General features: G+C 41.7%; 1 protein-coding gene across 1 annotated transcript in view; it reads left to right on the forward strand.

Moving 5' to 3' along the window:
• Positions 1-174: 174 nt before the first annotated feature.
• The window catches only part of ADD1 (adducin 1), a gene marked incomplete at its 3' end in the record, with an annotated part of 72,132 nt that continues 59,092 nt past the window's right edge, over positions 175-13,214 (forward strand). The window contains 1 exon segment of the mRNA XM_079705928.1: positions 175-210.

Genomic DNA, 13,214 nt, shown 5'->3' on the forward strand with positions numbered 1-13,214 from the left:
GTGGTGCGATGTTGGGTTGCGGCGCCGCAGGCCGCACCCAGCTCGGGCTTCTGGGGCTGTGCGGAGGGCTGAGGGGGCGGGAGGCCGGGCAGGCCGGTGGGGGCTGCCGGCAGGGTACTGCGCGGCGGACAGGGGGCGGAGCCGGAGCGGACGGGCGGCGGCCGCGCTCAGACCTGGTAGCCTGCGAGCTGTCCGCGATTCGACCCTGAGGTGAGGCCCGTGTGCAGGACGGCGGCAGGCCCGGGGCTCCAGTCCGGGCGGCGGGGCCTGTGGCGGCGGCGCGGAGGGTGGAGGCGGCCCCGGGGGGCCGTCCTGGGCGGGCGGGGGTGGGGTCCCCGCCGTTCGGCCGTCGGCCTTGACTGGCGCAGAGGGGCCGACGCCCTGCAGACCCTTCGTCGCACGGGCTGGTCTGTGGGAGCGCCTGGGCAGCTCGTCGGTGGACTGGGTGGTGGGCTTCGGGCGCCCGTGTGGGAAAGGAGGATCCGGGCCGGACGTTGGGTCAGCGCGTTGCTCGCGGCCGCCGGGTCCGTGGCCCGCAGGGCTGACGGCTCCAGGGTTCGAGCACTGACGCAGACAGACGCGGGCATCCGGATTCTGCCTGTCTGCTCTCGTTTTTTTGAAAAAACGACAGCTTCTGCCCAAAGAGAAAAGCCGCATCTGCCTACGGATGGTAATAGGGTTGTCCTGCAACTTTATTAGAGAAGGAGCTGTTGGTCATCTCGCCCGCTCCTTCCTTCCTTTCTTTTTCGTTTCTTTTGGTGGGGCGGGGGGCGGGGTCAGAGGGTCTCTGCCTTTAGCAATTACTTTTATTTTTGCTCTTGTAATTCATGGCTCAAGATATTTTACAGGTCTTTGTGTTCACTTCATGCAGTCTTACCTTAAATTAAGTATTTTGGTTAACCTGCACCGGCTGGTGGTGTGACCATATGATTTTATGCCTAAATGACATAAAGCAATTTGTCCTATCCCCAAGAACCAAAAACATAGCTGAGAGCGGTGTGCAGTGCTGATAAGTTGTTACAGAAAGGTTTTTTTGTGGGTGAAAAATTGGTTAAATCTTAATGGGGATAGGAAGTAGGCTGCTGTCCTCTTTGCTGAACACATCAGTAGAAGCCCCCAGTGAAAACGAGTCGGAGTCGGTGAGCTGGGATTCAGCAGGCACCAAAGAGGGGAGGGCATCGCAGGCAAAGAGAGTGAATTGTATGAGGGTGGGATTGTAATAACTGCAGTCTTTAGTTAATGGGCAAGTGCCAGCCCACGTGTAAATTACTTTTTAAAATCCAGAATCTTAGTATTCTGACTGGGTCAAACTAGAATAGTAAAGTTTTTTTTTTTTAGCATCTTTATTGGAGTATAATTACAATGGTGTTTTAGTTTCTGCTGTATAACAAAGTGAATCAGCTATATGTATACATATATCACCGTATCTCCTCCCTCTTTGCGTCTCCCTCCCACCCTCCCTATCCCACCCCTCTAGGTGGTCACAAAGCACCGAGCTGATCTCCTTGTGCTATGCGGCTGCTTCCCACTAGCTGTCTTACATTTGGGAGTGTATATATGTACGTGCCACTCTCTCACTTTGTCCCAGCTAACCGTTCCCCCTCCCTGTGTCCTCAAGTCCACTCCCTAGTAGGTCTGCGTCTTCCCGTCTTGCCCTTAGGTTCTTCATGACCATTCTTTTGTTTTGTTTTGTTTAGATTCCATATATATGTATCAGCATACAGTATTTTTCTTTTTCTGACTTACTTCACTCTGTATGACAGACTCTGGGTCCATCCACCTCACTACAAATAACTCAATTTCGTTTCTTTTTATGGCTGAGTAATATTCCATAGTAAAGTTGTTTTTTAAGGAAGTGGATGGTTTTGGCAGTCCCAACTGCTTTTCAGAGTTTTGACGTGGGTTACAGCAGGACAAATGGTACGATTTGTTTTACTGCTTGTGTGGTTTTAGTTACAGAGGCTCACTGAATGACAGGAATCTAAATTCTGCCCAGTCTCCAAAAGGTGGGATAGTTTCCTTTCTAAAATATAATTTATACAGCTCACCGTTTCTCCTTTAACTCTTTGATGCTATCCGATATTGGTAAGGTTTTGTTTGGTATTCAGTTTTTTGTTATTTATTTTACTATAAAAACTGTTTCTTTAGATCGGTTATTGGTTTTTAGTTAGTTCTTTCAAGGAGTCCTTGTATTGAATCAGAAAATACTGAAATGCTTTAAAAGATACTTCTAAAAAAATAAAAATAATCAAATATCCAGCCAGTGTTAAAATTTTATTGATCGTCATAATTTTTAACAGTTTGACAATTAATATAAAAAAGACATTTTTATTATGTGAAACTTAGAGTTTAACTGGACTTGTTTATTTATTTATTTTGAATTTTTGAATTTTTGAGTTTTATTGTATTTATTTTTTTATACAGCAGGTTCTTACTAGTTATCTATTTTATACATATTAGTGTATACATGTCAATCCCAATCTCCCAATTCATCACATCAGCCCCACCACTTTCCCCCTTGGTGTCCATATGTTTGTTCTCTACTTCTGTGTCTCTATTTCTGCCCTGAAAACCGGTTCATCCGTACTATTTTTCTAGGTTCCATATATATGCATTAATATATGATATTTGTTTTTCTTTTTCTGACTTACTTCACTCTGTATGACTGTCTCTGGATCCATCCATATCTCTATAAATGACCCAGTTTTGTTCCTTTTTATGGCTGAGTATGTGGACTTGTTTATTTATTTTTACATGTTTAATTCTTCCCACACATGTAGAGAGACTAGTATAGTAAACGTCTCTTTACCCTCATCCAGCTTCAGCAGTTATTAACTCATGGCCAGTTTTGCTTTATCTGTACCCCCAAACCCAGATGTCATATCATTTTAGCCGTTAAGTATTTCTGTATGTATATCTATGTACATTGTTTTTTTGCGGTACGCGGGCCTCTCACCGCTGTGGCCTCTCCTGTTGCGGAGCACAGGCTCCGGACGCGCAGGCTCAGCGGCCATGGCTCACGGGCCCAGCCGCTCCGTGGCATGTGGGATCTTCCCGGACCGGGGCACGAACCCGTGTCCCCTGCATCGGCAGGTGGACTCTCAACCACTGCGCCTCCAGGGAAGCCCATGACTGCTTTTTAATGAACAGTCAACACAAATATCTTGTCTGATAATGGCGTTTTCTTCTTTTTTATAAATTTATTTATTTTTGGCTGCATTGGGTCTTTGATGCTGCGTGTGGACTTTCTCTAGTCGCAGCAGGCAGGGGCTACTCTTCGTAGCAGTGCGCGGACTTCTCATTGCGATGGCTTGTCTTGTGGCGGAGCGCAGGCTCTGGGTGCATGGGCTTCAGTAGTTGTGGCTCCTGGGCTCAGTAGTTGTGGCTCGCAGGCTCAGTAGTTGCGGTTCACGGGCTTTAGAGCACAGGTTCAGTAGTTGTGGTGCACGGGCTTAGTTGCTCTGTGGCGTGTGGGATCTTCCCAGACGAGGGTTTGAACCCGTGTACCCTGCATTGGCAGGCGGATTCTTAACCACTGCGCCACCAGGGAATCCCTAATTTTTTAAGAGCTTATTTGTGAGAAATAATGTTCACGGCAAATTATTAAAGGCCCATCTGTTCCCTTAAAGCAGGAGTTGACAGACTTTCTGTAAAGGGCCAGATAATAAATATTTTAGGCTTTGAGGGCTGTATGATCTCTGTTGCAACTACTCAGCTTTGCTGTTGTTGCATGAAAGCAGCCATAGATGATATGTAAGTGAATGAGCATGACTGTCCCATAAAACCTTATTTATGGTTGCTGAAATTTGAATTGATTTTCATGTCTATCATATATTTATGTTTCATACAATTTTTTTAGCCTTTAAAAATCAAAGCTTGTGATCCTTATAAAAACAGGCAGTGGGCTGGATTTGGCTTCAGGCGGGGCATGATTTGCTGATTTCTGCCTGGAGTTTAAATTTTATCATTAGATCAAATTAGACATCTGCCTCCTGGACTTAGTTGTTTTGTCTGCCAGTGGACTTTCTTTTGTTGCATCCTGCTTTGGTCTACAGTAAGGAACTATGTAGGAGAAATACTGTCCTGAGATGCCACATGGTATTGGTTGCAGGGCTATGATTGGGGGCTTTGTCCATTATGATAAATGAAGTAAAGACTTCATTCTTCAAGAAATCTGCTTTACTCTTCTTTGAGTAGAATTTTCAACTTCATTATTCTAGTTCTATCCCAGAATGAATTTTTATGTTTCATGTTTGTCCTTTAGTTTAATATATTTCAGCTGTGGTTCCATAGTAAGAGCTACTTGGAGTTAGAAACACCTGATTACACCTAGTTGTATAACTTTCTTTGCCAAATTAATATTTTTTAATTTAATTTTTATTTTATTTTGGAGTATAGTTGATTTACAATATTGTGTTAGTATCAGGTGTACAGCAAAGTGATTCAGTTATACATATACATATATCCTTTTTTTTCAGATTCTTTTCCAATATAGGTTATTACAGAATATTGAGTAGAGTTCCTTGTGCCATACAGTAGGTCCTTGTTAATTATCTATTTTATACATGGTAGTGTGTATATGTTAATTCCGAACTCCTAATTTATCCTTCCCCCAACCTTTCCCTTTTGGTAACCCTGAGTTTGTTTTCAAAGTCTATGAGTCTGTTTCTGTTTTGTAAATAAGTTCATTTGTATCATCTTTCTAGATTCCACATATAAGTGATATCATATATTTGTCTTTGTCTGACTTACTTCACTTAGTATGATAATCTCTAGGTCCATCCATATTGCTGTAAATTTTGCCAAATTAATCTTAAGCTAGCATTAAACGTGGCCCAGAGGAAGAACCCAAGAAATGGCAAAGCCCCTTTCCTACCCTTACCTCCATCACTTCCTCCACCTCTTATCCTTGGACACATCACTTCCCTTTTTCTGAACTTCAGTTTCCCCATTTGTGCAGTGATGATAATACCTTCCTTAACTACTTCAAAGAATTTGTATGATGATTAAATGAAAAAGTACTTTGTAAGTGATAGGTGCTGCTCAAGTATGTGATTTATTATCACATATTTAGAATATACTTGGGGGCAAAAAGGAGAGAGGAACCATTGCTAATGGTACAGTAACTTCTCTTAAATTCACCCCCAACAATTATTTATCTCATGCCTTTTGGGTGTGAAACATTGTACTGAAAAAGCAGATGCTATACATATTGTAGCTCATCTTGCCAAATGAGATGATACTGTTTGAGAAAATGTAATGCTTGTAATTCAGAGGTGCCGTTGCCACAGAAGCTTACCACACAAAATTATAGATTTGAGCCAAAGGTCTGGAAACTCAAAACCTTGGGGTAAAATCTTTTAGTTTTACTCTAAAGATGTTGCTTCACTGTCTTTTTTTTTTTTTTAATAAATTTATTTATTTTTTGGCTGCGTTGGGGTCTTCGTTGCTGTGCGTGGGCTTTCGCTAGTTGCGGCGAGCGGGGGGCTACTCTTCACTGCAGTGCATGGGCTTTTCATTGTGGTGGCTTCTCTTGCTGTGGAGCACGGGCTCTAGGCACGTGGGCTTCAGTAGTTGTGGCACATGAGCTCAGTAGTTGTGGCTGCGGGCTCTAGAGCACAGGCTCAGTAGTTTTGGCGCACGGGCTTAGTTGCTCCGCGGCATGTAGGATCTTCGCGGACCAGGGCTCGAACCCATGTCCCCTGCATTGGCAGATGGATTCTTAACCACTGCACCATCAGGGAAGCCCTTTACTGTCTTCTTGCTTACATCACCTCCTACAAGCAGTCTGCTGTCATCCTTATCTTTGTTCTTCTACATAACGTGTTTTTCTTTGGCTGCTTTTAAGATTTTCCCTATCACTGGTTTTGAGCAATTTTATAGTATTTTGATGTGCTTTTGTATTCAGTAGTTTTTTTCATGTTTCTTGTGCTTGGGGTTCATTGAGCTGCTTTCTTGGATCTGTGGGTTTATAGTGTTTGTCAAACTTGAGAAAATTTTGACCATTATTTTTTCACGTTTCCTTCTCCATGTTGCCTTTGAGGACTCCAGTCCCATTCATGTTAGACCATTTAAAGTTGCCCCACAGCTCATGGATGTTCTGTTCATTTATTTGTCTTTTCCCTTTATGTTTTGTTTTGGTTGTTTTTTGTTGCTCTGTCTTCACATTCACTACTCTGTCTTCTACAATGTTTAATCTATCATTGATCTTGTTCAGTGTAATTTTTCATCTTACATGGTGTAGCTTTCATCTTTAGAAGTTGAGTTTATATCATATTTATATATTTCATTTCTCTACTTGAGACTTTGAACATATGTAATACAGTTGTACTAACTGTTTTAGTGACCTTGTCCACTAATTTTAACTTCTCTTTCAGTTCTGGGTTGGTTTGATTGATTTATCTCTTCAATATGGGTCATATTTTCCTGCTTCTTTGCTTGTTGGGTAATTTTTTTTTTTTTTTTTTTTTTTTTTTTTTTTTTTTTTTTTTTTTTTGTGGTACGCGGGCCTCTCACTGTTGTGGCCTCTCCCGTTGCGGAGCACAGGCTCCGGACGCGCAGGCTCAGCAGCCATGGCTCACGGGCCCAGCCGCTCCGCGGCACATGGGATCCTCCCAGACCGGGGCACGAACCCGTATCCCCTGCATCGGCAGGCGGACTCTCAACCACTGCGCCACCAGGGAGGCCCGGGTAATTTTTTATTGGATTCCAGATGTCGTAAATTTTACATTGTTCGGTTCTGAATCATTATTTCTTCCTATAAACGTTCTTAAGCTTTGTTCTGTTATGTTAGCAGTAGGACTTTAAAATTTTTCCTGCGTTGGAGATGGTGAATGGCAACATTTTCTTTTTCTTTTTACATATTTTAAATTCCTAGCTTCCTTGAGAATCTAAAGTCAGTGAAACAACAACAACAGCACTTTACCTTGAATCATATATATCATTTTGTTTTTTATTTTCCCCCATGCTTTGGCAAGTTATTTTGGCAAGTAGAAGGGATGTCTTTTTTTGAATTTCCTATCGTCTCAGGTTTTAAAAATTGAATCTAAGATTTGGTTAAGTAGCAGACAGATTAAACATGCTAATACTTGCTTAGTTTGTTCAGTGCTTGCTGGCTAACACATGACTCCTTAAAATATTTAGGTTATCTTAATATAGCATAATATTAAATTTTAACAAAACTGTTTAATAGTTAATGCTTGTTCTGACCTTCTGCATGCAGGAAACTTGAGTTGGAAGGAATGAAGGGAAGCAAGTTTAACTCAGTTTTGCCCTTTGAGCTTTATTTATTCCAGAAATACCTTTTTAAACAAGTGTTATGACTAATGTATAATCTTGTCTTTGATATCTGTTAGCTTCAAAGTGTTGAGCATATTTTGACATGATTTTGTATGAATTTAAGCTACATAGGAAAAGAATAGCATTTTTAAATACAGTAGGACTGGCGTGTGGAGGACACTTTTTTTAAAAAATTAATTAATTTGTTTTTGTTTTTGGTTGTATTGGGTCTTCGTTGCTGCTCATGGGCTTTCTCTAGTTGAGGCAAGCGGGAGCTACTCTTCGTTGCAGTGCGCGGGCTTCTCACTGTCGTGGCTTCTCTCGTTGCAGAGCATGGGCTGTAGGGCGCGGGCTCAGTAGTTGTGGCGCACGGGCTTAGTTGCTCCGTGCAATGTGGGATCTTTCTCGGCCAGGGATTGAACCCGTGTCCCCTGCATTGGCAGGCGGATTCTTAACCACTGCGCCACCAGGGAAGTCCACTCAACTTTTAACTGAACAGTGTCTTGAGAACCTAGTCTGCCAGAATAAAATGACAGTAATTTTTAAAATGTTATTTTGCAAGCATATTTTCCATTCTGTAGCTTTCATTAACTTGCAGTCCCATCTCTTCACCTATAGTTATTGAGCACCTACTATATGCTGGGTACTATTCTGGGCACTGAGCAGAGCAGGGAATGAGACACATTTTTCTTTCTTGGGAACTTATATTCTAGAAAGAGAGGTTAGGTAATAAAGAAATACTGTAATGTCAGATAGTAACAACTGCTGTGAAGACCATGGAACTGGTTAAGGGAACAGGATAAGGGAATGGAGAATGGTGGCAGCAAGGATCTGTTTCAGATTGGGGAGGGAGGTAGGCTTGTCTCAGGAGGTGATGTTTGATCAGAGATCGAATCTGTGTGCATTTGGGGGAAAGCATCTGGGCAGTGGAGACCCGTCTCACTGTACATGGTTTCTTGTTGCCTGTTGGTGGGGGCAGGCCATGTAGGCTAGACATCTGGAAAAGAAAACCCTCGTGGGCTGTGAACTAGATGGGGAAGCAGAGCATGTGCTGTTTGCCAGTTTCCCTATACTTGTGTAATGCCTGGCACTGGGTAGTGTAGATATGAAATTGATTTTTTTGGTGGAGCCCATCTAATAATGACAAAATTATTATTATTGGTAGTGTCATAATTAAATAATCATTAAGTTTAATAATAGCCACAGTTAATTTTTATTGAGCACTCCATGGGAAGTATCGTTGTTGTCCCATTTTGCAGACGAGGGAGCTGTGAGACAGGTTAAGTATTACAACTTGCCCAAGAGCACACAGCCAGAGTGGTGGTGTGTACATATACCTCCTTTAAAAAATAAATTGTTACGCATAATGATATTGATTTTGCTCCTCCTTAATACATCTTGGCGAATACTTAGTAGCAGCACACATAAATCTATTTCGTTCTCTTTAATAGTCTCAGGTATTTCGTCTTAACAGTACAATTTATTTAATCACTGCTGTATTGATAGGTATTAGTGTCCAGATTTTTACTGTTGTAAACTTTTTCAGTTAATATTCTTTGTCTTTGGGCACTGTGAAGTATATCTGTAGATATAGTCTCAGAAGTGAAATTGCCTGGTTCAAGGATATTTGTACTTTTAGTTTCCATAGCTGTTTCCAAATTACCCTCCTAAGGAGTTATGCCAGTTTATATTCCCACCAACTACATGTATTCCCCACATAAGAAAGTGTTGACGTGTAACATAGAGGTAATCACAGTACCTATTTTACACAGTTATTGTGAGGATTAAATGAATTAAATGCATAAAAGCTACCTAGTAAGTGGCTGTTATATATTATTAATGTAATTATTAACCATGTTTCTGAACCTTATTACCAAAAATATTATAAGCCTAGGAACTGTTTCAGGAGGTTGGAAAAGGGGGTTTATACAACTGACCGTATATGCTCCCCAAATACTGTCCCCCTTTCAGAACAGCTTAGCTCTGCGTCGAGGCCTTGGGAGCTGTGGGGGCCTGGGAGCTTCAGGCTGATGTGGGAATCGAGCCCGCAGGCACATGCGGACAGGACTGGGGTGCCCTCAGAAGCAGCGCACAGTGGGTGTTGACTCCATGTGTGCCTCCGCAGCACCCTGCAGTAGCAACCTTCAGTGTTTCCATGGGGAGGAGGAGGCCAGCGCTGGGAGGCACCTGTACCGTGTCTCAAACACTTTGTTCTCCCCTTCTCTTCATCTGATAAGGCTTAGTTTAAATTTGCCTTGTGCACTAACTTATGGAGAATGATTCTGGGAGCTCCTCAGCAAAGCAGACGTTTTTTTCTCATCCGCATGCTGTTGCTTGAAATGTCTTATGGAGGAGACAAAGCAGTGTGGTGGTAAGGAATGAGCAGGTCTTCAGCCAGAAGGTGCGAGTTTACTGCAGGTTCACTGAGGGTTACCCAGCAGTGGGTGGCAAAGTCACTTAACTGCTCCCAGCTTCAGTTCTCTCTCACAAAATGAAGCAGTTATAAGATGCAAAGGAGAGAATGTTGTGAAAACCCTTTGAAAATGCAAATGCTGGAGAACATATATGTTCACACAAAAATTGGTATGTGAATGTCCGTAGCAGTATTACTCTTAATAGCTGAAAAGTGGAAACAAACCGGTTAAAAAGAATGAAATACTGATACGTGCTACAAATGGATGAACTTGGAAAAGGTTTTGCTAAATGAAAGAAGCCAGAGAAAAAGGTGGTAGGGGAGGGGAGGAATAGGCATGGGGACTGACTGCTAATGTGTGTGTGGTTTCTTTTTGGGTGTTGAAAAATGTTATAAAATTAGATCGTGATGATGGTTGCACATCTCTCTGAATATACTAAAACCCACTGAACTGTACACTTTAAGTCGGTGAATTTTATGATATGTGAATATATATCAGTAAAGCTGTAAAAATGCGAATGCTGCATTAGGCATTTTATTCTCACTGAAGTAAGTTAGTTGTCAACTATTGGTATAATGCTGGGTATTAGGGATATAGTGTCTGGATGCAATTTGCCACTCAAACTGTGTAGCCCTGGATCAAGCTGGTGAAATTCTCTGAACTCATTTTTTTCTTCGGTTGAAACAGAAGTAGTAAGAGTAACAGTCTTGTCTAACTAGAAGTGTTGTGAGGCCACAGTGAGAGAACTTTTGAATGCATATGGTACATAGGTATGCTGTCAGTGTGCATTTCCTTTCCTTTCTTCCTTTTCCAGTGTATAGATCAGGGAGAAGCAGATGTTAAGTGGGAAAGGCACAGGAAGGCAATAAAGAGTCCTGTTTACTAGCTACTCCCACTCTTTTTTTTTTTTTTATAAAGCTGTGTGCAGAGATATTTTTGTTTTGTTACAGCTGTATGTATTTGCAGCTTAGCAGAACTTTGTGGTTAAGCCGTGCTTTCCAAGATTAGAGAATGTTTTAGTTAATAGGCCAACCTTGTTCCCAGGTGATACCATTAATCAGGTTATTATTGTATAGAGCTTCAGGCAAGAAGGGAGGGTAGAAATGATTCTTGAGTCTCATAGAATGAACTCCCTTTAAGACTGAGTGTCTGCTTCAGTAGGAGAGATGTGAAGGTAGTCTATCCATCTTTAGGGGAACTAGATGACCCCTCCATCCAGATACTCTCTATCTCAGTTTATTCTGAGAATCGTCCTCAGGAACTGAAGCACAACGTACATTGACAGTGTAACCACTGGGAATGTCTCTGATCTAGGATGTCTGGAATATTGAATGTGCTCTGTTTTCTGCATAGGGTGTTTGATTAGTTGTTTTGGAAAGCAGGGAATTTCTTCAGGGAAACATTTCTTTTCCAGCTTTTCATCAAGGGATAATAGTATGAATTTTCTTTGTCTCTAGTTTGTAAATGACAGTGGTCACATTTAGGAGATTAATTAATTCACTGAACTTTAAAAAAAGCCTTTAGTGTGCCAGGCATTGCACTGGGCGTTGGGAATCAAACATAACAAGAACACAGGTCCCACTTCATGGGCTCTTGGCTCTTCAGGTCAGACAGAGAGGACGCCCATGAGGGTGAGTACACAGGAACTCCTGCTAGGGCCTTCTCTGTAGGGACATGAGGTAGATCTCTGTTAGAGGTGTCCAGATCACTGAGATGTTTCATATCACTCACTCACAGTTATTTTTACCATTTCTATTTTATAAAAATCAAGCTAGCAGTTTTAAAGTATGTTTTACTTTTTCTTGGTGGATAGTTTTCATTTTGATTGCTTTGTGATGCACAAGGGTGAAGTAGAATCCTCATGAAAATAGTGCAGATTTTGCTGACTACAACTATGGAAGGTTGCCAGTACCTTTTTCATAAAATGAGTTACTTGTATGTTATTTCAGCTGTTGACCCCAGATTTTATTATGCTGTGAAAACAGCCATGACATCATCTTTTTTTTTTTTTTTTTTAAGGCACAAAGGAAAAATCCATTTTTTGGTATGTTGCCTTTCTTTTATTTTTTAATATTTATTTTTTGGCTGCATTGGGTCTTAGTCATGGCACACGGGATCTTTCATTGCAGCGTGTGGGCTCTCTTGTTGTGGCACGCAAGCTCAGTAGTTGTGGCCCATGGGCTTAGTTGCCCCGCAGCATGTGGGATCTTAGTTCCCCTACCAGGGATTGAACTGGCGTCCCCTGCATTGCAAGAGGGATTCTTTTTTTTTTTTTTTTTTTGCGGTATGCGGGCCTCTCACTGTTGTGGCCTCTCCCGTTGCAGAGCACAGGCTCGGGACGTGCAGGCTCAGCGGCCATGGCTCACGAGCCCAGCCGCTGTGCGGCATGTGGGATCTTCCCGGACTGGGGCACGAACCCGTGTCCCCTGCATCGGCAGGCGGACTGTCAACCACTGCGCCACCAGGGAAGCCCTGTTTGCTAATTTTTTGACTGCTTTGCATGTTTTAATAATTGAGCGATGTTTTGGTGTTAATCTACCCATTATGGGTTAATCTATCCATTATGATGGTAGACTTGTCAATTTTTCTCTGAGTTTTTATAGTTTTTGCTTCATATGTGTTGACACCATTTTAATAGGCATATATATGTATCTTCCTGTTGAATTGAAATATTTTATCGTTATTTAGGATAACACTTCCATTCTAGAGTAATGCTTTTATTTTCCATGGTCTTTATTGTCTCACATTAATATAGATACTCCAGCTTTTTTTTGGTTGTTGTTTGCTTGGTATACCTATTTTCATCCATTTACTTTCAAACTTTCTATGTTCTGTTCTTACGTTTTATGGGGATGTTAGCTTTTTTGTGGCTGCTATAACAAATTACCACAAGCTTGGTGCCTTAAAACAAGAGAAATTATTCTCGCACAGTTCTGGAGGCCAGAAGTCCAAAATCAGTATCACTGAGCCAAAATCTGTGTTGGAGGGGACATACTTCCTCTAGATCTTCTAGAGGAGAGAATTTGTTCCTTGACTCCTATGGCTGCCAGTATTCTTTGGCTATAGCTGCATCACTCCAATCTCTGTGTCCCTGATCAAATTGTCCTCTTTTATGTCTGTGTAGCCAAATCTCCCTCTGCCTCCTTTTTGTAAGGATACTGGTGATTGCATTTAGGGTCCACCCAGATAATCCAGGATAATCTCACCATTCCCAATACCTTAATCACATTTCCACAATCTTTGCAATGTAAAGTAACATTTACAGGTTCCAGGGATTAGGACTGATTTCTTTGATGACCATCCTTCAGCCTACTACAATGGGTATTATATCTGGCTTTTAACTGGCATAATACATTTACATTTATTGTGATTCTGATAAATGTGTACTTCTTCTGTCATCTTACAATTTGTCTTCTATTTGTAATTTTTTTCCCTGCACTCTTGCCTTTTTGAATAACCAAGTTGTTTTGTTTGTTTTTCATTATGTTTCATTTGGTTTGGAAATTACATACTCTATTACGT

The sequence above is a fragment of the Hyperoodon ampullatus genome, assembly GCF_949752795.1.
Source record: "Hyperoodon ampullatus genome assembly, chromosome: 1".
In the NCBI taxonomy this organism is placed as follows: Eukaryota; Metazoa; Chordata; class Mammalia; order Artiodactyla; family Ziphiidae; genus Hyperoodon; species Hyperoodon ampullatus.